Genomic DNA, 26,336 nt, shown 5'->3' with positions numbered 1-26,336 from the left:
CTCCGGATTTGCACCTTTTCATCAGGTTCTCTTCATTTCTTAGATTCTGTTTCCAAAAAAAATCAGAAAATCTGCTTAGAACCAGATGCTACTTGTGATCCCCACCCCCCACCCCCCCTCTTCCTTCATCTTATTCATGAGAAAACAGGCATCGAGAAAGAGATCGTCTTCAGATGGGACTAGAATCACGTCTCCCTGGCCAGCACTGGGCTGCTCTGTGTCAGTTCGTCTCCGGGTCGTGTATACGTGACCCACCGCTACCCAGACGAGCTAGTGGAAACCTGTTGATACCTGACTTCCTAAAGACTAACTTCCTTCTCAAATCTCTCTGCTCTGTTCTTTTGCTTCCCAAGCATATGGCCTCGAAATCCTCTTTCTTTTTCTTTTTCCGTCCTTTTCATCACAGACACATGCTTCGTCTAGATATTACTGAAATGTGAAGAATACTCCGAAGCAGAGTCTCATTTCCTGAGAGGTAGCCTTCTAAGTGAATCAAGATGCAATACAGAATCACTCTGTTTAGTGATGAAGGTGAAATCTTTATAACCTGTCTACCCTCCAGAAGTCCTCGAGACTTAACAAGGAAGGCGTAGATAAAATAAAACAAACACCGAACAAGGTAAAAAAAATATCAAATTGTAAAGAAGGAGAGGGAAACGTATATTTACCATAACATTGTGCACAGTCCTGGTTAAGGACCTTGACATTTGAACTTGACTTCTTTAGGAGCCACGACAAAGCTGTGACAGAACCATCCTTGTCTCCTACCAGGACGAACCCTGGTTTCATTTTCACCGCCCGGTTCTGAGGGAAGTTTGCTGTTAGAGGGCATTAGACAAGAAAATGAATTTTTGTGGAATTCGGTGAAGGCCATGGGCGAAACTGTGACCCGGGGCTGGGGACTCAGGATGACTTAGCCCAGGTGTATGGCCTTTTCCTAATCTGGCTTTATACCAAGACAAGGCTTGAATAAATAATGCAAGAATCAATTTTTCCCGTCTGGCTTGGTGACGAATTGAGGTCGTTATTGAGCGCCTAACGGATGCGTTTTCTCCATCGTCGACTGAAAGAGGAATTCACATGCTGCAGAATTAGTACCTCGGAATGGAGTTCGCGAAGGCCGTGTTGTATTGGGTGAAAGGAGAATCTGCCTTCATAATCAAGGGCCCCCTCTGTCTAGCGGAAGGTCACAGGCAGGACCTGGGTGTTTCTCAGAAGCATTCCTCAGTGGTACTCAGAGCCCCCAGACCCTGAGCTGTAGAGCAGGGACGACAGTGTTTAGGATAAGAGATAATAAAGAGCTACCCTCAGGATAGAAGACTCTAAAGACAGCTTCCATGATGTGTTTCTTTAGAAGCATCTTCCACCCCATGCTTTTCCTCAGACCCTCTGGTATAGATTTGGGACTCTTTTCTGTTGGCTGGGACACTGACCGTGCGGTGCCACATGGTCCAGACCCCCATGACGGGAAACGCGGGTTCCTTGACTCTAGTCCTAAGCTGCTCTCCGCAACTCTTCCCGCTCACTAGTCGTTGGAAACGACATAAGGAAGGTTTCTGAGAAGTTGTGCCGCCCTGAAGTGTGTTCTTGAGAGTCAGGGGCTGAAGCCCTGTCCGTCAGATATCTGCTGAGCGCCGGCTCCCCCTCTGGCAGGAGCTTCCACCTGGAACCATTGGAAACGACACCCAAATGTGGCAGGAACGGGTGAGCCGCGTCATCGTTTGTGGACGCAGGGAGGGCATACATAAACAATGACCAGTTTTAAGTGCCACGGTCTCTCTGCTTTACGCAAATGACATTTAAGGGCATAGGTTTTATGATGAGAAGTAGGGAGTCGAAGTTTAAAAACTCACTGACAAGTTTTATGAAACCTGGGGGGAACCTCCCACTCGTCTCGTACGACGATCCGATCTATATGTAAAGAAAGACACAATACCACAACGGAAATCAATAATCCTGAGAGGAGGAGAAGGAACAAGAGAATACAAATAAATCTGGGGCGGGGGCGCCTGGGCGGCTCCGTCGGTTAAGCGTCCGACTTCGGCTCAGGTCACGATCTCGTAGTTTGTGAGTTCGAGCCCCACGTCGGGCTCCGTGCTGACAGCTCAGAGCCTGGAGCCTGCTTCCGATTCTGCGTCTCCCTGTCTCTCTGTCCCTCACCTACCTGCACTCTGTCTCTCTCTGTCTCCCAAAAATAAATGAATGCTAAAAAAAAAAATTAAAAAGAAAAAGAATAACTCTGGGGTTTTTCGTATCTAGAAGTGAAGAAAAAAGTTTGGTATCTGGAAAGGCACTCAAGGTTTATTACCTATAAGGCCCTGGGAGACGGTGCAGGTTTTCAGGAGGTCAGATGACAAGGACAAGGGAAGGCACGAGTCCGATGGAGCCGGGCTGCAGGAGAGGTGGCTGGGGAGGAGCTCTGAGCTCAGCTGGTCACAGCCGCCATCCTGAGGCGACCAGAGTAAAACGGAGCGTCACGGCCTGGGCTCCGTTGCTGCCATTCGGCACAGACACATAGCACTGTTGTTTGAGTCCCAGCATCTCTGCAGGCTTTCCCCAAACCATTCCATTTTCTTGTGTGTATGTGTGTGTGTTTAAGGTTTTATTTTTAAGTAATCTCTGCTCCCAACGTGGGGCTCGAACCCCCACCCCCCACCCAGATCAGGAGTCACAGGCTCCACCGACTGAACCAGCCAGGTGCCCCTCATTTTCTTGTTTGCAAAATGGGGATCCCACCTCTTCAGCCTCCCTCAGGGCGTTCTGTGGGGACCGCATGAGTGACATTTGCTTGAGGATGAGGACGTTTTCATCCTTCAGTGTGGACCAAGTGCCAGGACAAGGGGGCTGGTAGAAATGTTTGCTCCCGTGCCCCACGGCCAGTTTATGCCCCACTGCTCTCTTCTTTGCATTGGACGCCTGGGTCACATTTTTTGGTTGGCATTGGACCGGAGCTGTTTCAGATTCGAACGCTTCATTTGTCTTGGACAAGTTATTTATCCTTTCAAGCTCAGTCTTGTCATCTGTAAAATGGGTTTGGTATTTCTTGCCATGTTGTTACGAGGACAAAAAAGGAATATGAAAGCATCTGGGGGCGCCTGAGTGGCTCAGTCGGTTGAGTGTCTGACTTCGGCTCACGTCATGATCTCGCAGTTCGTGGGTTCGAGCCCCACGTCAGGCTCTGTGCTGACAGCTCGGAGCCTGGAACCTGCTTCGGATTCTGTGTCTCCCTCTCTCTCTGCCCCTCCCCTTTTCACACTCTGTCTCTCTCTCTCTCTCTCTCTCTCTCTCTCTCAAAAATAAACAAACATTAAAAATAAACTTAAAAAAATAACAACAAAAAATAAAATAAAAGCATCTGGCAGAATTAGTAGTCATGGCACATTCAGTAAATGTTAGGTTTTCTCCCCTTTTTCTGTAGTTGTGCCCTTGGAAGAAAAATTCCCTTGAAAGAGAAGTGACTTCAGTTTTGTGTCAGTGTCTTCCATAAAGGGAGAAACAAAAATCTTTCAAAATTTTATTTAAAATATTCAACTGATGGAAAACACATGACGATAGTAAATAATCTTGGGGCTCCTGGCTGCGCAGTCAGAAGAGCATGCAACTCTTGATCTCTGGGTCGTGTGAGCCCCATGTTGGCTGTAGAAATTACTTAAATAAATAAAACTTAAAAAAAAAAAAGAGAGAGAGTAAGTAATGTTAAAGATTTCCGGTTTGGGGAGCCCTAGCGATTTAAACGTGACCTGATGCTTTCTTGCAGACTTGGGCCGGGTGGTCCGGCTTAGTGCCTGAGCTCTGACTTAGGAGCGAGACTGATGGGGTCCCACCAGTTGCCAGCTCTATGACCTTGGACAAGTTCACCTGTCTGTGCCTCAGTTTCCTCTTTTGTACGAGGTGGGTAGGACCAGTACCCACCTCACAGGGTTGTCCCTCTATTCCAGGAAGGTAGTTTTGAGGATTAAATGAGTTAATCTACATAAAAACCCCCAAGAACAGTGCCTGTCGCTGTTACTTCTGTTTATTATTACCGGCATAATTCTGTTGCTGTTGTCGATCTAATGCTAATAAGTTCAAGACCGGTGCAAGTTTCAAGAGATACTTAATTGAATAAAATATTTTCTTGGGATAAGGAATTATGGCCTTTTTCTTTCTTCCTTCCTTCCTTCCTTCCTTCCTTCCTTCCTTTCCTTCCTTTCCTTCCTTCCTTCCTTCCTTCCTTCTTCCTTCCTTCCTTCCTTCCTTCCTTCTTTCCTTTCCTTTTCCTTCCTTCCTTCCTTCCTTCCTTCCTTCCTTCCTTCCTTCCTTCCTTCCTTCCTTCCTTCCTTCTCCAGGGCTCAAGTATTTGAATGAGTGGTGAGCCAGTCCTGGCCTTACTCACTGATGCCCGAAGAGTGATCTGTCTCCTCTGACGTGAGCGTGTAGCTCAAGAAAGGCTCGAGGCAGCCAGTGAAGACGCCGCAGGGTGTCCGTGGCCACACAGTCCGTTTTCAGGGGGTTGTGCTCGTTCGGGTGGCTCTCGTGTTCCGAGGTGGCACTTCGATGTGCTGTTTCCATTTCCAATCGGAAGCCCTGTCTTCCTTCTTTGTTGTTTGCAGAGAAACACGCGCCTCTGTCTCATCTGGGTCGGCTTGTATTCGAGGAGCTTCGTGGGGATAGGAGAGCTTCGCCTTTGGTGAGGGAAGTACTTTGTGCTTTTGGTGACCTGCAGGTCCCCCACCGGGTGCTGTCACTACTACTGAAGACATTCGTCATCGTGACAGGTGGTTCTCCGCTCTGTGCCTGGTGCCCAAGACCCTGTGCAGGCTGCTTAGAGGGGATCCTTCGTTTTAAGTCTCTACAGAGTGCCGTTCTCTACGGATACTGTATTTCAACTCTTTTGTGTCCACGGTTTCAAAATTTTCCACTCACACTGCTCTTTTGACGCGTTCAGGAAACGGTCGTCTTTTCGGCGCTTCTAATTCTTTCCGTTTTCGTGGACCCCTCGTTCATCTCTAATAAAATGTGAGCTGTATTTATCTGAAAATTTAAAATCGAGATGTTACTAGGCTACTTGTGACCGCACTCTCTTTTGTTCGAAGATTAAAACAGAAAGAAGAGGGGCGTCTTGGTGGCCCAGTCGGTTAAGCGTCTGATTTTTCATTTTGGCTCAGGTCGTGATCTCACGGTCCTGAGATGGAGATTGTCTCTTTCCCGGAGCGCCTGGGTGGCTCAGTCGGTTGAGTGTTCGACTCAGATCACGATCTCGTGGTTAGTGAGTTCGAGCCCCACATCGGGCTCGCTGCTGTCGGGGCAGAGCCCACTTCGGATCCTCTGTCCTCTTCTCTCTGCCCCTCCTCTGCTCATATGCACTTCTTTCTCTCTCTCTCAAAAATAAATGAACATAAAAAAAAAAAGAGATTCTCTCTCTCTCTCCCTTTCTCTCTCTGCCGCTGCTCCCTCTCTCTCAAGGAAAAAAATAAATAAAACAGAAAGAAGGGCTTCCTTTCTTCAATTATTGATTAACTCCTTAATATAGAAGGGACATAATATAAATAAATACAATATAAATAAATGTAGAAGGGACTCCTGAATATAGAAGGACTGACAGGGAGAAACTTGTCTCTTTGACCCCTGCTGATATCCCTTTTCAGATCTCTGAAAGAAACCCAGAGGTTGGGAGTCCTCTCCCCCCCAATTCATTTGTGAGATTCAAGTCAGATGTAGGATGTGTAAGCATTCGGGAGATTAGATTTCCTTCAGTAGATAAGAACCACTCTCTAGAAGTTCCAGTTGTTTAAGGATGCAGTCAGCTGCCTTTGGGAATAATGAGTTTCCTGTTCCTGAAATTATCCGAGTATGTGCTGGGTCAGCACGTTTCAAAGTCTCTTTTCCACAGTGGTAGACGAGATGGACAAACATTCACAATCAGAGCACACTCCCATGGGCAGAGTCGGGTTTGGGCAGCATTCCTGACACGCCAGCTATAAGTCCACCCCCTCCCCCTCACTCAAGAACGAAAGGGATGCCGCACCCGTGAATCTATTTAGGCTCATATATAAAAAGTAAGTATCGTTACTTACTCTCTTGGTATTGAAGGACCAAGAACACGGTTGATAACGAGGTATGGCTCGGCTACCAACGTGTGTGACTGGAGTTGACACGGACTGGCCCCAAGTCCTGCTGTTGTCTGGAGGCACCAGTCCCCAGGTGGGTGATAGGATTAGGCAGCGTGTAGCTTTTTAAATCCTGAGACTTTGATTCTGTGTCGTGACCAAAATTGCTCAAGAATTTTCTTTCTTTTTTTTTTTTTTAATTTTTTTTAATGTTATATATTTTTAAGAGAGAGAGAGAGAGAGACAGAGAGCTTGAGTAGGGGAAGGCAGAGAGAGAGAGGGAGACACAGAATCTGAAGCAGGCTTCAGGCTCTGAGCTGTCAGCACAGAGCCTGACGCGGGGCTCGAACTCACGAACGGTGAAGTCGTGACCTGAGCTGAAGTCGGATGCTTAACCGACTGAGCCACCCAGGCACGCCGAGGAGATTTTCTTCTTAATGACTCACTTTTGGTCTGAAATTTATTACAGTTGGTAAGTAGGGTTCAGAGACATAAAGACTTCAATTCTCAGGTCCTATCCCACTCTGCCTATTTAGCAGTAAGTACTAGACCTTATAGTAAATACCAAAAACATTGGGTCAAAAGAAAAAACCAAAATCAGTTGAAGAGTATGCACGCGTACTTTGTTAATAAACTCCTCTTAAAAATTATATGCGTAGGAGCTCTCATGCTATATAATTATACATTATAATTTCATTCCATAATTTTAAGCACTCAAAGCAGAACCGTTGTTTTAAAGGTTTCTTTTTTTTAAAGTTTATTATTTATTTTGAGAGAGAGAGAGAACATGCGCACACGTGAGGAAGGGGCAGAGAGAAAGGGAGAGAGAGAATCTCAAGCAGGCCCCACACTTTCATCATGGAGCCCAGTGCAAAATTCGAACCCGCGAACTGTGAGGTCATGACCCGAGTGGACACCAAGAGTTGGGTGCTCCACTGACTGAGCCACCCACACGCCCCAAAGCAGAACCATTCTGAGAATCAAAATCCTTTGGCAAATGTAAACCTTAGAATTCTTACAAATAGATACATGGCCTCTTTGCCGTAGTTGACCTTGAATGACAAGATTGTCACCAGGAATGAGGTTTCTCTCTTTGTGTCTGTCCCGCAAGCATGAAAATAATCCTCACTGACCCGCTGTTTTGCGAGGCTGGACACTTGCCGAGAATAGCTGACGACGCAAGAAGAGAAGCAGCTGTGCACGGGGAGCCGAAGCGGGGCGGCCGTGAGCAGGATGGGCGTTAAGGAATGCTGGGAAGACACACCCGCGTACAACTCGAAATGGTTTGGCAGGGCAGCAAAATGCTAGGGAATAGCAGTAACGGACTGGGCGTTTTCCCAGAAGTCTTCAGAGAACCCAGTGGCACTTCACAAATGGTCACCCTGCCATATGCGTGGGGCATCATGACGGTTTCTAGCAGGTGACTCTGCTTGCACGGGTGACGCATCAGGAGACTGTGGTGCCCTGTAGACCAAGGATCTTTTTCATACCAGGGCGCTTGAGCTGATGCTGTATATTGGGAGGGAGCTTCAGGTTTTCTGATAAACATAAGTTATGTTTCGTTAAGACGGGGTTTTGTTTTGAGGTGGGAAATACCTGTAAGAGGACAAGGAGAGCCGGTGGGTATAATTTTTTATTGTGAATATGAGATGTACGTAAAAGAGTGCAATGACACACACAAGTACAGTTCAAGGAATACTGGTGAAACACATTGCATGTAAGCTTTTTTGGGAGGGCACAGAGAGAGATGCTTTAAAAGGTTTTTTGACAGTTTCCTTTGGACTGGCTAGGAGAAAAATCGAAGAATGGGGCAAAGGATATTTGTTGCCGATGGGCTGTTGATACCATAGATTTTGATGCTGGTTTTTCATTTAAAAAGCCCCAATTAGTAGTATCTTTGAGATTGGCTAAGTTTACTTTTTTTTTTGAGAGAGAGTATGTGTGAGCAGGGGAGAGGGGCGTGTGGGGGGGGGTTGGGAGACAATCTTTTTTTTTTTTTTTTTAATGTTTATGTATTTATTTTGAGAGAGTGGGCATGTTAGTGGGGGAGGGGCAGAGACAGAGAATCAATCCCAAGCAGGCTCCACGCTATCAGCGAGGAGCCCGACGCAGGGCTCGATCCCACAAATCGTGAGACCGTGACCCGAGCCAGAATCGAATCAGATGCTTACCCGCTTGAGCCACCCAGGCACCGTGAGAGAGAGTGAATCTTCAGGCTCCACACTCTGCAAGGAGCGTGATGTGTGGGGCTGGATCCCACGACCCTGGCGGGGATCATGACCTGAAATCAACAGTTGGACGTTCAACTGACTGAACCACCCAGGTGCCCCTAAATGTACATTTTTATCGTAAGCATTCATGGATAGTAAAACAGCAAACCAGTGGAGAAAATAAACTGAAAGATGGTTGGCCGCGCATCCGAAACCACAGGAGTCGGGAGTTGGCATAGTCCTAAAACTCCCCTAGTAGGGGAGTTACATTGGAAAATGTAAGGGAATGCATCTAGAACAAAAAGAGTCCGTGTTAAACGTAAAAGATACTGGGCTCCAAACTTCTTGTTGGTATTTTAGGATAGGATGATTCAGACTATTTCTAGTGGGGTCTGGGGCTGATGTGCTGCTACCTTTTGTAGCCAATGACAGCCAGGAAGTGCTGGGCAGTTCCAGCACAGGGATAAAGAAAACATTTCAAGATCGTACACTTTAAGAAAAACAAAGTTTAACTTTCAATTGAAGTATATACATGACATCCAATGTCATGTTAGTTTCAGGTGCATACCGTAGTGATTTGACAGTTCTAGACGTTACACCGTGGTCACCACAGTGAGTGTACTTACCATCTGTCACCATACAGTGTTATCACAATATTATTGACTAGGTCCTCTGTGCTGTACTTTTCACCCTCATGACTTATTTATCTTATAACTAGGGGAGTGTACCTCTTCATCCCCTTTTCCTGTTTGCCCATCCCCATCCCCTCCTTCTCTCTGGTCGCGATCAGATTGTTCTCTGGATTTGAGTCTGTTTCTGGTTTTGTTTGTTTGTTCACGTGCTTTGTTTTTTAGATCCCACATATAAGTGAAATCACACAGTATTTGCCTGTCTCCGTCCGACTTATTTCGCTCCGTGTAATGCCATCAAGGTCCATCCATGTTGTCACAAAATTTCATTCTGTCACAAAAGATTTCATTCTTTGTTTATGGCTGGCTTATATACCATTGGATATATATACACCACATCTCCTTTATCAGTTTATCTGTCTATGGACACTTAGATTGCTTCCATTTCTTGGCTATTGTAAATAATGCTGTAATAAACGTAAAGGCGAATATGTCTTTTCTTTTTTATAAATTTTTTTAACGTTTATTCATGTTTGAGAGACACAGAGAGACAGAGCGTGAATGGGGGAAGGGCAGAGAGAGAGGGAGACACAGAATCCGAAGCAGGATCCAGGCTCCGAGCTGTCAGCCCAGAGCCCGACGTGGGGCTCGATCTCACGAACCATGAGATCGTGGCCTCAGCCGAAGTCGGACGCTTAACCAACTGGGCCACCCAGGAGCCCCTGAATATATCTTTTTGAATTTGTGTTTTCATTTTCTTTGCGTAAATACCCAGAGTGAAATTATGAGATCGTATAGTAATTCTATTTTTAATTTTTGAGGAATGCCCATACTGTTTTCCACAGAGGCTGCACCAAATTACTTTACCACCAGCAGTCGCTCAGGGGTTCCCTTCTCTCTGCATCCATGCCGGCATTTCTTGTTTATTGCATTTTTGATGATGGCCATTCTGACTGGTATGAGATGATATCTCATTGTGGTTTTGATTTGCATCTCCCTGATGATTAGTGATGTTGAGCATCTTTTCATGTGTCTGTCTGTTGGCCATCTGTATGTCTTCTTTGGAAAAAGCGTATTCAGGTCCTCTGCCCATTTTTTAATCAGATTTTTTTTTGGGGGGGTGTTGAGTTGTAGGAGTTATTTATGTATTTTGGATATTAACACTTTATTGGATATATTATTTACAAGCGTATTCTCCCATTCCATATGTTGCCTTTTTGTTTCCTTGATTGTGCAAAAGCCTTTTATGTTGATGTAGTCCCAATATATTATTTTTGCTTTTTGTTGACCTTATTCGAGGAGATAGATCCAAAAAAATATCGTTAAGACCAATGGGCAAGAGAAAAAAAAAAAAGACTAATGTGCAAGAGATTACTGCCTGTGTTTTTTTCTAGGAGCTTTATGGTTTCAGGTCTGACGTTTAGGTCTTCAATTCATTTTGAGTTTATTTTTATGTATGGTATCAGATAGTTCTCCAATCCCATTCTATTGTGTGTGGCTCTCCAGTTTTCCCATAAAAGAGAGCGTTTTTCTCAATCTATATTCTTCCCTCCTTTGTTGTAGATTAATTAACCATACAAGCATGGGTTCATTTCTGGGCTCTCCGTCCTTTTCTATTGATTTATGTATTTATTTTTGTGCCAGTACCATACTGTTTTGACCACTGTAGCTTACGATAGTATAGTTTGAAATGTGGGGCTGTGACACCTTCAGTTTTGTTCTTGTTTCTCAAGATTGCTTGGCTATATGGGGTCTTTTGTGGTTTGATACAAATTGTAGGGTTGTTTGTCCCAATTCTGTGAAAAATGCTTTCGGTATTTTGATAGGGGTTGCAGTCTATAGACTGCTTTGGGTAATATGGACATTTAAAAAATACTGATTCTTCCCATTTATGAGCATTGTATATCTTTCCATTTATTTGTGGCATCGTCAGTTTCTTTCACCAATGTCTTCTAGTTTTCAGGGTACAGGTCTTTCACTCCCTTGGTTAAATCTGTTTCTGGGTATTTTATTCTTTTAGATAAAACTGCTAGTGGGATTGTTTTCTTGATTTCTCTTTCTGCTAGTTCATTATTAGTGTCTAGGAATGCAACAGATCTCTATATATTAATTTTGTATTTTGCAACTTACTGAACTTATTTATTATTTCTAGTAGTTTTTTGGCGGAATTTTTAGGTTTTCTATATGGTACTATTGCATCTACAAATAACAAGTGTTTTACTTCTTTCTTACCATTTTGGGTGTTTTTTTAATTTCTTTTTCTTGTCTTGATTGCCATGGCAAGGACTTCTAGTATTGTGTTGAATAAAGTGGCAAGAGTGGACAGTACATCCTTGTGTTGTTCTTGATCTTAGAGGAAAAGCTTTCAGCTTTTTACCACTGAGTATAACGTTAGCTCTGGATTTGTCATATATGGCCTTTATTGTATCAAGATATGATTCCTCTATCCTCTGTACCCACTTTATTGGGAGTTTTTATCATGAGTGATTGTTGAATTTCGTCAAATGTTTTTTCTGCATCTATTGAGATGATCATGTGATTTTTATCATTCCTTTTGTTAATGTGGTGTATCACAGTGATTTATGAATATTGAACTATCCTTGCATACCTGGAATAAATTTTACTTGATCATGGTGAGTGATCTTTTTAATGTATTGTTGAATTCGGTTTGCTAATATTTCGTTAAGGATTTTTGCATCTATGTTCATTAAGGATATTGACCTGTAATTTTCCTATTTTGTAGTGTCTTGGTTGGTTTTGGTATCAGGGTAATGCTGGCCTCATAGAATGAATTTGGAAACATTGTTTTCTCTTTATTTTTTGGGAATAGATTGAGAAGGATAGGTAACTCTTAAAAAAAAATTTTTTTTTAATGTTTATTTTTGAGAGAGAGAGAGACAGAGCACGTGCGGGGGAGGAGCAGAGAGAGAGGTTGACACAGAATCCGAAACAGGCTCCAGGCTCTGAGCTGTCAGCACAGAGCCCGACCCGGGGCCTGAACTCACAAACCATAAGATCATGACCTGAGCTGAAGCCAGACACTCAACTGACTGAGCCACCCAGGCACCCCGGGATAGGTAACTATTTAAATGTTTGGTAGAATTCACCAGTGAAGGCATCTGGTCTTGGAGTTTTATTTGTTGGGAGTTTTTTGATTGCTTATTCAATTTTATACTAGTAACTGATTGGGGCGCCTGGGTGTCTCAGTCGGTTAAGCGGCCGACTTCGGCTCAGGTCATGATCTTGCAGTTAGTGAGTTTGAGCCCTGTGTTGGGCTCTGTGCTGACAGCTCAGAGCCTGGAGCCTCCTTCAGATTCTGTGTCTCCCGCCTCTTTCTACCCCTCCCCTGCTCACGCTCTGTGTCTCTCTGTCTTTTAATAATAAATAAACATTAAAAAAAATTTATACTAGTAATTGATCTGTTCAGATTTTCTATTTTTTTCCTGGTTTAGTCTTGGAAGATTGTATGTTTCTAGGAATTTATCCATTTCTTCTGGATTGTCCAGTTGGGTGTACAATTTTTTGCAGTAGTCTCCTAATCCTTTGTATATCTGTGGTCTCAGTTGTAACTTCTCTTTCATTTCTGATTTTAAGTGAGTTCTCCCATTTTCTTGATGAATCTGGCTAAAGGTTTGTCAGTTTTGTTTATCTTTTCAAAGAACCAGCTCTTAATCTCATTGATCTCTTCTATTAGTTTTTTGTTGTTTTTAGTTTCTACTTCGTTTCTTTCTTCTCTAATCTTTATTATTTCCTTCTTTATACTAATTTTGGGCTTTGTTCTTCTTTTTCTAGTTCGTTTAGGTATAAAGTTAGATTGTTTATTTGAGATTAGTCTTGTTTCTTGAGGTAGACCTGTATTGTTACAAACCTTCCTCTTAGAATTGCTTTTGCTGCAATCCCAAAGATGTTGAAATATTGTGTTTCCATTTCCATTTTTCTCCAGGTATTTTTTTATTTTGTCATGGATTTTTTGGTTGACTCATTAGTTGTTTAGTGGCATTATTTTTTCTAGGTTTTTTTCTACTATTGTTTTTTCGAGTTTTTTTCCTGTAACTAATTTCTAGTTTCATATTGTTGTTGTCAGAAAAGAGATACTAAACCATGAGGAGAAATTAAAATGAAATAAGACTCTTCAGTCTTGAAAGATGAAGCCGTGATTAAAAATAAAACAGGGGCGCCTGGGTGGCTCAGTCCATTGAGCGTCCGACTTCGGCTCAGGTCATGATCTCACAGCTCGTGAGTTTAAGCCCCGCATCGGACTCTGTGCTGACGGCTCGGAGCCTGGAGCCCGTTTCGGATTCTGTGCCTCCCTCTCTCTCTGCCCCAACCCACTCGCATTCTGTCTCTGTCTCTCTCAAAAATAAATAAACATTAAAAAATATTTTAAAAAATCAAAATAAATACAACAAAACAAAACATAGGCTAAATGTTTAGATTTCTTTTTTGTTTTTTAATGTTTGTTTATTCTGAGAGAGAGAGAGTGAGGGAGCAGGGGAGGGGCAGAGAGTGAGAGGGAGGAAGAGAGAGAATCCCAAGCAGGCTCCGTACTATTAGGATAGAGCCCTGCACAGGGTTTAATCCCAAGAACTGTGAGATTATGATCTGAGCCAGAATCAAGAGTTGGACACTTAACTGACCAAGCCACCCAGGTGTCCCTAGACTACTTCTTCTTCTTCTTTGTCTTGTCTTTTCTTTTTTCTTTTCGTTTCTCTCCTCTTCTCTTCCTTTCTTTGCTTTGCTTTGCTTTTTTCTAATCTTATTTTATTTATTTTTCAGTAAGCCCTATACCTAACATGGGGCCTGATTGAACTCACGACCCCAAGATCAAGTATCACATGCTTCTATGGAAGGAGCCCTCAAGGTGCCCATATTTAGACTTCTTTATCAGACCCTGAAGAACTGAGCAAAAGATAGCTGTTAATGCTTGAGGGGAAAGTGTCTGATAAAAGAAAGTAACTTCAGTTTAATGTTTACAAAGCAGTTGTGCCGTTGTCATTCACTTGACCTTTCCACAACACTCGAGAGGAGAGGGGGCATGTGTTATTATTCACATTTGACAGACGAGAAAACAGCTCTGAGTGAGAAAGTGACTTGGCCAGGAGCACCTGGGTGGCTCAGTCGGTTAAGCTTCCGACTTCGGCTCAGGTCATGATCTCATGGTCCGTGAGTTCGAGCCCCACGTTGGGCTCTGTGCTGACAGCTCAGAGCCTGGAGCCTGCTTCACATTCTGTCTCCCTCTCTCTCTGACCCTCCCCCATTCATGCTCTGTCTCTCTCTGTCTCAAAAATAAATAAACATTAAAAAAAATTAAAAAAAAACAAAAACCTTAAAAAAAAAAAAAAAAAAGAAAGTGACTTGGCTAAGCTGATACTCTAAAGGGTCAGGAGCAAATCCACCTCCGACTCAGGTCCTGGGTTCTTGTCCCTGCTTGGTGTTTAGAAAACTCAGAAGGATCAGTAGGTTCTGTGGACCGAGTCTCTCTGGTGACGTAAAGTGTGATGGCAAAGCGTAGGTACTGAAGGAGACCTGTAAAATGTGAATCCTATTAAGATGTTAACGGGCAGGCCTGAAGCTGCGGTAGTGAGCGTAACTTTGAAGAGTTGAGATCATAAGGAGCAATGTGTCATCTCATGGTTCCCCTTGTTAGTGGCTGAGGGTTTATTGACTTGATCGGACATAAAGTTTCCTCATTGTCATTTGTACTGTGCTGTAACGTAAAATTAGCTTTTGCCTTTGTGTGTGTGTGTGTATGTGTGTGTGTGGTGTGTGCGCACATGCATCAGAGAGAGATGGCCTCTCGTAGGGCAAAACGCAGAAGGGTCCAGAAGATCAGTCTTGTGTGAAAACAGGCCTGCAGGTAACATGGTGGGTGACTGCACATTGTCCGTGCCCTGGGTTAATGCCAGAATTTTCAGACGCATATGATGCATATTTAAAGATTATGGGACCATCTGTGTCTCTTCAGACGCCTGGTGAGAATCCCAGGCGTTCCAAACAAGGGTCAGCACGGTAGGTGAACCCCAGCTAACGTCAGCTTGTAGTCACCTGTCCCTGAATAGAGACTCTAGGAGCCGTATCCGAGTCCGGAGGAATTCACAAATTAGGCAGGTTTAATGTGAGAACAGATCCTCCTAGTATTTTAGAGGCCCTGTAGTAACATCTGTGTTTATTTTTTTTAATATTCTATTTATATTTAAGAGACAGAGAGACAGAGACAGAGCGTGAGCGGGGAAGGGGCAGAGAGAAAGGGAGACGCAGAATCGGAAGCAGGCCCCAGGCTCCGAGCCGTCAGCACAGAGCCCGACGGGTGGCTCGAACCCGCAAACTGAGAGATCATGACCTGAACGGAAGTCGGACACTCAACCGACTGAACCACCCAGGCGCCCCACCAAGGTTGAGTATTTTATACAGGAAATATATGTGGATGTTTGTATAAGGTGCTCAGTGGAGTATTTCACCTTTTGGCATTTGTATGGTATCTTTTGAATTAACTGTAGCACAGGGATTAGCTGACTATGGCCTATGGGCCCAGTCTGGCCCACGGCCTGTTTTTACATGGCCCTTGAGCTAAGACTGGGTTTTGTATACATGCAAGAGTGGTTAAAAATTTTTTTAAAGAAAAATATATCATTACTTGTGAAAATTATATAAAATTCAGATTTCAGTGTCCATAAACGTTTTATTGGATCACAGCCATATTCATTTGTTTGCGTATTGCCTATAGCTCCTTCTGTGCTAGTCAAACAGAATTGACTCGCTGTGACAGAGACCATATGGCCTGCAAAGCCTAGACTTTTTACTGGATATCCCTGCTATTGCAAAATAATATTAATTTCTGAAATTAAGGTTCTCCCTTTTTTTGCTGTGACTTTTAAAAAACAGTAATGTTTTGGAACACAGAATCATTTGATTTTTATTAAATGAAAGGGCCAACATTTTTTTCAGGCAAGTGAATCTCTTACTTTATAAGACAGTGGAAAATAGAGCCCACAGAGCCACAACCTTTTACCAAACACAAAGTGTTTCTATTAAGTATCTATCTCAGCGCCTGGGTGGCTCAGTCGGTCAAGTGTCTGACTTCAGCCCAGGTCACGATCTCATGACATTTGTGAGTTCGAGCCCCGCATCGGGCTGTGTGCTGACAGCTCAGAACCTGGAGCCTGCTTCAGATTCTGTGTCTCCCTCTCTCTCTGCCTCTCCCAACTCACACTCTGTCTGTCTCTCAAAAATAAATGAATATTTAAAAAAAAAAAAAAAGTATCTATCTCAATAGCCAAGGGCTCATTCTTTTGGATATTGTTTTCCTCTGGGCCTGTCCGCACCTTGTGTGCAGATGGGTTCACCAACTGTTCCTCTGATTCCTTTATGCTCAAGAGATTTTTCTCCTCCCCTGGAATCTGGGCTGGCCCTCACTTTGACCAACAGAATGTGATGAACGCGGTGCCTTGTGACTTCAAGACACAGGCCTTTAGAAGCCTCGCAGCTTCTGTTTGGCCCTCCTAACAACCTGCCACCAAGTCAAAGAGGCTTGAGCTGGACTAGGAGAAGGGACCTGGTGGAAAAGGAAAGACTCAGTCCAGCTGACCGACACCCCGGGGACTCAGAGGTAAGAGCGGGTCACCTTGAAAAGCTCAGACTGTATGGAAACACTTCATGCCTGAGCCCTACTCAGATTCTGGACCCTTGTAAAATTGGGAGCCAAATAAGATGGGGGTTGTTTGAAGCCGCTGAGTTTTGGAGTATCCTGTTACGCAGTATTATCTAGGTGAAACAGTTTGAGATGTATGGGACTTTTTACCAGGAAAAACAAAAAGAGATACCCGTTAATATAGGGCGTTAATAAACTGTAGTTACATACGTTGCAGTGGCGTGCTTGACTTCCTCATGCATGTGGTTCATCTGAAAAATCAAGTCGTTATTTTTATGATTAAAGGAGTGTGCGCATGCTCGGGGCTCCTGGCCGGCTCAGTCTGTAGACCATGCAACTCTTGGTCTCCGGGTTGTGAGTCCAAGGCCAATGTTGAGCATGGAGCCTGCTGAAAGAAAAGAAAGGAAGGAAGGAAGGAAGGAAGGAAGGAAGGAAGGAAAGAAAGAAAGAAAAGGGAAAAGTGATACGTGCTTATTAGAGAAAACTTAGAAAAAGGAAATTCTATGTTTGTTTTTTTTTTTTTTTTTGCATTTATTTATTTTGAGAGAGACGGAGAGACAGCGTGAGTGGGGGAGGGGCAGAGAGAGAGGGAGACAGAGAATCCCAAGCAGGCTCCACGCTGTCAGCGCAGAGCCCGACACAGGGCTCCATCCCAGGAAGCTGCGATGTCATGACCTGAGCCAAAACCAAGAGTCGGACCCCTAACCCAACTGAGCCCCATCCAGGTTTCCTAGATAAAGAAAATTCTAAAGCCCAGTGTTTAAATTGCTCACAATTCCACCATCTAGGCTAGAGGCTCATTGTTAGTTCCAGCCTTTTCTTTACAAACAGTCTTATTTTGTTACGTTATAAATATGTATCGTTTTGTACTCTGCTTTAGTTTTGTAATATTATACCATCATGAAATATATTTCACAAGCATGATTTTGAATGACCACAGCATCTTATTTAAGTGGACGGTAAAAAATTCACATAATTAAAATCCAAGTACCTGGTCCTCATTTTCCATTTTTAGGTTTGCTAGTTAGAGAATTTTTTCAAAAGCGAACCTTTTTTTAATTTTTTATTTAATTTTTATTTTAGAGAGAGAGAGAGAGAGAGGGAGAGAGCACAAACTGGGGGGAGGAGCGGGGAGGGGGGAGAGGGAGAGAGCACAAACTGGGGAGAGGAGCGGGGGGGGGGGGGGGAGAGAGAGAGAGAGAGAGAGGGAGAGAGAATGAGAGAATCTTAAGCAGGCTGTACGCTCAGCATGGAGCCCCACGTGGGGCTCGATCCCACAACTCTGGGATCATGACTTGAGCTGAAATCAAGAGTCGGACGCCCAACTGACTGAGCCACCCAGGCACTTCTGAAAAGCAACCCATTTTTTAAAAACTGCTTTGTTGAGCTGTAATTCACATGTAATACAAATGTACAATGTAAAATCCATTTGAAGTGTACAATTCAGTGTTTCTTAGTAGTCTTACAGGCTTCTGTAACCATTGTCACAATCTGATTTTAGAACATTTTCATCCCCTCTAAAAGAAACCAAACCTCCCGTCCCTTCCAGCCCCTACCCCCAGCGCTAGGCAACCACAAATCTACTTCCTGCCTCTGTCGATTTGTGTGTGGTCGCTTGTGACTGGCTTCTTTCACTTAGCATAATGTTTTCAAGGTTCATCTATGTTGCAGCATGTGGCATCGCTTCCTTCCTGTTGATTGTTGAGTAATATTCTGTTGTATGGACGGACCATGGTGTCTTTGTGCATTCATCAATTGATGTCTATTTGGGTTGTTTAGACTGGGTTGGGTTATTATGAATAATGCTGTGTGGACATATGTTTTCATTTCTCTTGGGTGTATCCGAGGAGCGAAATCTTTGGGTCCTACGGTAACTCTCTGTCTAACACGCCAAGGGTTGCCAGACATTTTTCCAAAGCAGTTGTATCCCTTTGCTTATCAGCACGGATGTATCAGGTCTCTGGTTTCACTACGTCCTTGCTCATGCTTCCTAACGTCTTAGGGATTTACAGCTGTCCTAGTGGAGGGCAGTGGTATTTCACTGTGGTTTTCATTCTCATTTCCCTCATGGCTAATGATGTTGAGCCTCTTTTCATATGCTTATTGGCCACATTCATCTCTCTCTCTCTCTCTCTTTTTTTTTTTACAGAATTACTCATTTTTGAGAGAGAGAAAGAAAACACAAGTGGAGGGGGGCAGAGAGAGAAAGGTAGAGAAACAATCCCAAGCAGGCTCTACACTGTCAGCCCAGAGCCCGATGCGTGGCTTGAACTCAGGAACCGTGAGATCATGACCTGAGCCGAAGTCAGACACTTAACCAACTGAGCCACCCGGGTGCCCCTGCATCTTTTTTTGAAGAAGTGTGTCTTTTTTTGGAGCAATATATTTTGTCCATTTTTAAATTGGGTTATTTGTCTTTAGTATTGAGTTGTAGAAATTCTTCCAGATAGAAGACCGTTATGAGAGATGTAATTTGCAAATCTCATCTCCCATGTGGTGGGTTTCTCTCCCTTTCTTGATAGCATTGTTTGCAGCATTAACATTTTCAGTTTTGACCTAGTCTGCCAGTTTATCTTTTTTTTTTTTTTTTTTTTTTTTTTTTTGTGGTTGTTGCTTCTGTCTTTGATGTCATATAATTACCTAAACCAAGATCACAAAGCTTTTAGAGAATTTGTAAAGATGTTATTTTACTCCACAGCTAGTACTGCTAGGTTTTTTATTTGTTCATTTTAAATTGTAAACCCTTCTGGGACAATACATATAGTGCACATTCATTTTAATAGCTGCATAATATTCCGTGCTATAAATATGCCTTAACGTATTCAACCATTATCTATTGATGGGCAAAAAGTCTTATTTCCAGTTTTTTGGGTTTGCCCCAAACAAGACTGCAAAAGTCCTTGTACATTTATTATTTTGTTTCTGGCGCCTTTGTTCCTGCAGAATACATTGCCTAGGATGGAATGGGCAGCTTTCTTCAAAATCTAAGTAGCTGAGATTTGTTCTGTATTGGAACGTGGATACTCTCGGCAGCCGATTAGGAAAAAAGACTATGAATCTACTGTAAGCGAACTTTTCATCACAGTAAATTCATTTCAGAGAGCAGGGTTGCCCTCATGATTCTTTGCTTTTTCAAAAGCTTGTTTTCTTTAGGGTGGGAGAAGACTGCTTCCCATACAGCAACAGAGTAACAGAAATACAGAAAGGTTTGGAAATAGCCACCAAGAAAAGTATGCCAGTGAGCCCTGCCTTCCATTTGGATTTATTGTTTGTGGGTTTTTTGGCCATGTGTTGCTGAAACAGAATTTAGGGACCTCATAAAGATACACACACACCCAGGGTATGTCGGGTGTAAACTTATGGGATCCCTCTGGGGAGCCTGTGCTGGCTCTTTGCTGAGGTCTGGTTAACGCATATTTAATTTCTTGTGTATTACTGAAAAGGGGATTGGCAGGGCTAAAAGTCATGCACCTGATATTTTTAGGCCATTGTGACAGAATAGGGACATGTAAAAAATAAAAGTCAAACAATTAAAAGTGAATGTAATTTTTGTTATGTTTTATTCATACTGGTTTAAAAGGAGCGAGAAAGGGAAACTTCTTGGGGCTTTAACTGATGTGCTGGCTCCTAACATAATTAAATGGTCGGCTTTTCATTTAGAAGAACCAGAGTGGCAGGGAATGTTCTAGTATTTTTAGATTCTTTTTCTCTAGAGCCCTAATGGCCTATCATGTTGACTCTTCATTGGAACACACTTGCCTCTTTGTAATAAACCTTCAGATTGTTGCTGTTATTTAGACTTTGGTAGGGGGCTACTTTAGTGTCTTGGTGGCTGATTAAGATGCTAAGTTATATCTTAGGGTTTGGGGTTTTTTTAATGTTTATTTATTTATTTTGAAAGAGAGAGCGAGCGTGCATGCATGCACACCACACTAGCAGGGTAAGGGCAGAGAGTGGGGCCGGTGGGGTGGGGTGGGGGGGGGCGGTGTTGGAGGAGAGAGAATCCCAAGCAGGCTCCACACTGTCAGCACAGAGCCTGACATGGGGCTGGATCTCCCGGATCAAGAGATCATGACCTGAGCTGAAATCGAGAGTCAGACAGGCAACCGACTGAGCCACCTAGGTGCCCCCATCTTAGTGTTATTTTAAAAATTTATCTGATGGTTTTAGGCTCTGTTACTGATTGGTTTGAGTTTAACCAAGCAAATGGCCAAGTAGGAAACTGTCAACCAGGGGTGCTTTTGAAGGCTTTTGTTTTTCTTTTACTATTAATGGAAACTTTAAAATATTTCAAGAGCAGAGAGAATAGTGTACTGAACCCCCATGAACCTCTGACTCATCTTCAACGTTTTATCATCTCGGAGCCGATTCTGTCTCATTGTTCTGCTCAGCCCAAATGGCAGCCACCAGTCACCTGCGGCTGCTCCCAGTTGAGGTGTGAGCCACATCCTCCCCAACGGTTTGCAAGTTCTCTCCCTCCTGGGAGCTCTTAATTCTTGCCCGACCCTCCCGGGTAAGCACAAAACCTCCCCCTTCCCCACCCCTCATCCTCCTCTCCATAAGCTTGTTTGTTTCCTTTGTAACACTTGCACGACTTGTAGTTATTTAATTATTTGACTTGCCTGGTAAGTTTCAGTCTGACTCCCTACGGTAACAGAACCTCCAGGAGGACCCTGGCGGGGGGGGGGGGGGGGGGGGGGGGGGGGGAATCGGTGACTCCCCCGTAGTGATTCTGAGGTGATTCCCTTGTGAGCACACACACCGTGGCAGGAATGCTCAACCCAGGTGGACCTAACCCCTCTCTCACAAAGCATGTATGTTGTAATCACCTTTACTATCTTGATGTGAAACTCAGAGATTATAGAAATTATCTATACACATAATTTTAAGAAATGAATGTAATGGCCTAACTATAACATCAAAGAAAGTATAAGGAATTTGTAATAAAATAACGTGTTTTTGCCCCCCCCCCCCCGCCTGTTTCTAGTATTGGCAGTGTGGTTTGTATTAAACTAACCCTTTCTGCTAGATAGTCTTAAACTCTGGTTTATGTCTTTATAACACATACGAACAGTAGTAACGGTCCTGAACCGCTTGGTCCCTCGGTCACTTTCAGGTCTCTGCTAAGAATTACCAGAGTCTGGCTCGAGTCCCTTACACAACAGCAGCCCCCCCCCCCAGCCCCCCCCAACCAACCAGCACTTACCATCCCTCTTAACTCAGCCTTTCCCCCCGCATAGCACTGGGTACCACCTGACATTCTCTGTATTTTTTTCATTGCCTATTTCCTCCCACTAAGACGCTCCACGAAGGCAAGGGAATTTTCTCTTGAAAACCCTCAGCACCTACCGCAGTGTGCGGAATGCAGCAGGCGTTCGGGAGAGGTTCTGAAGCAAATGAATCCTTCGTGCTCTCTCTTGTGCTATGATCCTTCAGCAAGAAGGGCTTATGAGGAGCTGGATTTTGAGCTACTCTCCAAAACGGCTCCCTCATCGGCACATCCTTGAGACGAGGCATTCCCTCTATTTAGTCTTTTACCCTTGTTCTGCCATATTGGACAGTTGCTTGTAGAGGGAGGTGGTGTACCAGATGAAGAGAGTCATCACCTGTAACGTACTTGCTCGTGTCACATTCAGATTTTTAGGGTACCCCTCTCGATCCGAGATGGCGAGCTGAGAGGTGATCAGGTTGTCAGGTTGATTCTGACTCAGGATGGACAAGGACTTGACGTCTTGGGGGGTCACATTGCTGGTTGGCATCAAGACATCAGTAATGGAAAGTTCTGTTGGTCCCAGTTCCTAAAATAAGGGATGCAGTCTTTATTTGCCATTTAGGGGAACTTGGTAGACTTTTATGAAGTGGAAGAAACTTTGCGAAATGAAAGCACATGTTATCTGGGAATAATATTATGGGATAATAACTTTTGAAAAATCCTCTACATTGAACGCTAAGAGGAGACCTAAAGAGGAGAGGCATGAGGAGGAGGAGACGAATTGCCAGCTGCCATTCTAGAACATGGAGATGGCATTGGGGGACGGGGGTGGTGGCTGTGAGATGGCAATAGTTTGTTCATTTGCCTGTGAATGGTACCTGGGAGATACTGACCAGCATCCCAAAGAATTTAAGTAATAGATCATGTACAGTGGGTTCTGTTACTTCACCAAAGTGTAAACCCGTTTCCTTTTTTCCAAGTCAGGAAATACAAAAGAAATAGCTTGAGAGGATGGTGACCGAGGTTTAATGAGGCTTGAACGTTTCCTGGCCTTGTTTCCCTCCTCCGAACACTCTGTGGAGTGGACATGACAGCCAGCTTGGGAACTGGTAGTTCCTGTGTCATAAGAAATGTGTCACACTGATCATTTAAGGGAACCATCTTGCTTGTTAAGGAGATTCTTTTCCTTACTTACAATGCCTTGTGTACTGGCCCTTCTTATTTGCTGTTTTTTCTCAACAGTGCTGTAAGAGTTAAAGCAAAGGTAATAATACTGCCTCGTAATGGTGGCTATAATAGAAGAATCCCATTTGCTTGCTACTTTTCTCCACTGTTGTGTTAATACAAACGTTGTTTTCCCATACTCAATCAATATGCCAATCAATACTGTATGAACAATAGGCAATGTAAATGGTAAGAACGAAGGACCAGAAAGATGTCACATAACCAATGATGACCGCCCTGAGCTCTGTTCTCTGAAGGCAATTAATTAAGTTCTCTTTGATTAATGGGTACCTTAGCTACCTTCTACCTGCCTATGAAAAGTATAATTGGTAACTTCTTAATAAAACGACACTGGTTGGGAATGCAAGCTGGTGCAGCCACTCTGGAAAACAGTATGGAGGTTCCTCAAAACACTAAAAATAGAACTACCCTATGACCCAGCAATGGCACTACTAGGCATTTATCCACGGGATACAGGTGCACTGTTTCGAAGGGACACATGCACCCCCGTGTTTATAGCAGCACTATGAACAATAGCCAAAGTATGGAAAGAATGGTTGGATGGATGGATGGATGGATGGATGGATGGATAAAGAAGATGTGGTATATATCTACAATGGAGTATTACTCGGCAATCAAAAAGAATGAAATGTTGCCATTTACAGCTACGTGGATGGACCTGGAGGGTATTATGCTAAGTGCAATTAGTCAGTCAGAGAAAGACAAAAATCATATGACTTCAGTCATATGAGGACTTTAAGTCATAAGACTTTAAGTCTTATGAGCCCTTTTTTTGTTCCCACGTGTCTTCCTCTCTCCCTCTCCGAGTACTGTAGCATGATTCTTAGGAGTAGAGGTGTCTCATAAGCATGGAAATAGTGCTTTTGAAGGCAGGGTTCACCAAAAGAAAGTGACCGAAGGCAAAAGGGATTGTTCGCAAGTAGCATCTGTATCAACAGATGGGAAGACTAGTCAGTGGGTCGTCAATACCTGCCACGTGCAAGTCCGCGCCCAGGGACTACCAGTTGCTCTAAGTCTAAGAAATTAAGGAAAGTGGAGGTCTGTGTCCCTGTGGTTAAATATTTCGTGGCCAGCATCACGGGCTAGGTGTGACACCATAATTAGGTGGCAGATGAAAAGCAAAGGTTCCATGTATGGCCAAGAGGGTGGGGTAAAGAGGCCGTGCTTGCACAGCATATTCCTGCAGAAAATAAGTTGGTCTTTCAGTTGGTGGAACAACTCTTCATTTGGCTGTAATATTCCTCCGGGAGGGCTTCGTGAATTCAATAAAACAAAGCTCCAGAAAAACCTATTCTGTTTGAGGGAATATATAATTAACCCATAGAAATTAGTGCCATCCAGTATATTACTGAGGAAAAAAAAAAAAAAAGGATTAAATACCGGTATGAATAAAAATAGTGTCTGTTATTGTTCTCTCTGGGATAAAATTACCAGGACTGCCAATCGTGCTGCTTGAGGGTCTGGTTTGTTATTGGCTGGGTTGGGAACAGCGCTTTCTGTCTCCCTGTTACATAATGATCCGTAGTCAGGTGAATAGCGGGATTCCTCCCTCCCCACCCCCCCCCCCCAACTTTTGCCAGATGGGCCGGCTGTGAGCCGCTACAGTTACAGAAAAGGCAGTTATGGTTGTGTTGGAGTTACGTCTGGTGTATGTTAAAATGCTGTTAGAATAATTTTTGTACCTTTCAAAATTCCTTTCTGCACGTTGCACACCGTCCCGTCTGGAAGCTAGACCTGCCGGAGCTGAGCCCAGGACACGTGGTTCTAGTCCGAGGTCTACCTTTGACTGCGGTGGTTAATTAATAAACGTCGATCGCATTTTCCTGCATTAAGTTCCGAACAAACAAAAAAGCGTAACACCCAGTTCCTGCCTGTAAGGAATCGGTTCAGTGGGAGGGTCACCCACGCAAACACAATGGTCACGTGTGACGGACGGTTTTGCAGCATCAGGGAAGGAACCCACACCACCCCTGGTGGGGCGCAGTGGGGCGTGGCCTCCCTGGGGCTCAGGGGACTCTCGGGGCCTTCAGGCCAGAGGCATAAGTCCTAATCGCACAAGTCCTAGTACCCAGGTGTGTTCAGAGGAGTCAGGGCTCCTCCACAGGCAGCCCTGCACGGGGAAGCAGGGGCGAGGCTGCAGGAATGAGATCTCTGGATCTCGGTTTCTGCCCCTGAAGATGGGGCTGTGCCGACACCACAAGACTGCTAAGGAACTCGCTCGTTGTCTTGAAGACTTGCACAAGGCCGCTGCCGGGAAGAAAAACGGAACTTTCATTTGCCTTCACCCATCTAGGGTTCGTTGGCCAAGGCCCTATAAATTAGACTGACAAAAGACAGATTAACAGGAAAAAAACAAACACAAGCTTATTAACATGCTGTTACAGTTAACAGTCACAGCCACAGTTATAAGCACCCAGTGATAAGTAGCAAAGGAATGGTTAGAATTTGGGTCCACACACCTAGTTTAGGGGAGAAAGGGAGGGAGAGAGGGGACTTTTGGAAAGGCACATGGCATTTTGGAAAGATCAGCGGGCCCTTGGGAGAATCAATGGGAGACGAGATAGTTTGTGACAAAGTCTGGGTGTGGTGCTGAGTTCTCTCTGAGAAGAGAAGGTCTGAGTTGCTCTGGGGGAGCAGAATTGAGTTCTGCTTTGGGGCAGGTACGGGATTTCCAGAACTCAGATGCCTTCAGTTCAGAAGAATTTGTATACGTCACTGGTATATTTTGGGGTGGGACACGCTAATCCTTTTTTGCTGCTCCTTGATCAATAACCTATTAACCTGCCAGCCCACCGTTTTAGAGTGTTGAGGTCTGAGTATTTACTGTCTGGAGTTGACAGCATTTTGGGGGGGACATTCTAATTCAAGGTTGGCATGACTCATGACTGAGTTATCAGACTCTTCTGTTTCTCTTTGTGTAGTATCAGTTGGTCTTTATCTCTGTCTGTCTTGTGCAGGCTGCCGTCTTGCTTTCTGCCCGTTCTTAATCTGTCCTTCTGGAATTTATCTCTGCCGCCATCTCCTCTGGACAAGTGTTCATTTCTGTTTCCCCTGGCCCTTCCCCAGTTCCCACACGCTTGGCTGGATTTGTCCCTGAAACGTCTCAGGTGCACCTTTGACGGACGTGCCTGGTATCTTCAAGCATTTGTATTAGTGTGAAACGTGCATGAGTAAGAAACTGATGCGAACATGTTCTTAAGGTTAAACCACCGTGGATAAGGAATCTCTTCATCGGCCAATTTTCTAATTCCCTGGAAGCAGTGCGGAGGTGTAAACCGGTTTCCTGTTCAGATAGATTCCCTA

At 44.0% G+C, this 26,336-nt stretch overlaps 1 protein-coding gene and 1 long non-coding RNA gene across 6 annotated transcripts in view; one reads left to right on the top strand and one right to left on the bottom strand.

Moving 5' to 3' along the window:
• Nucleotides 1-26,336, top strand: part of PIP4K2A (phosphatidylinositol-5-phosphate 4-kinase type 2 alpha) — a 186,131-nt gene that overhangs the window by 24,783 nt on the left and 135,012 nt on the right. The gene's annotated exons all lie outside the window — the stretch shown is intronic.
• Nucleotides 8,333-25,825, bottom strand: LOC122240244. 3 transcript variants are annotated; one of them, XR_006219679.1, is made up of 4 exons: nucleotides 24,716-25,825; nucleotides 21,926-22,374; nucleotides 16,787-16,827; nucleotides 8,342-8,370 (listed from the first exon to the last, which is right to left on the bottom strand). It is a non-coding gene; the product is annotated as an uncharacterized LOC122240244 (long non-coding RNA). The 3 variants fall into 3 exon arrangements; XR_006219677.1 differs by lacking the exon at nucleotides 16,787-16,827 and having other exon boundaries at nucleotides 8,333-8,370; XR_006219678.1 differs by lacking the exon at nucleotides 8,342-8,370 and having other exon boundaries at nucleotides 16,133-16,827.

The sequence above is a fragment of the Panthera tigris genome, chromosome B4, assembly GCF_018350195.1.
Source record: "Panthera tigris isolate Pti1 chromosome B4, P.tigris_Pti1_mat1.1, whole genome shotgun sequence".
Taxonomy (NCBI): Eukaryota; Metazoa; Chordata; class Mammalia; order Carnivora; family Felidae; genus Panthera; species Panthera tigris.
This window is presented reverse-complemented; position numbering and strand designations above follow the sequence as displayed.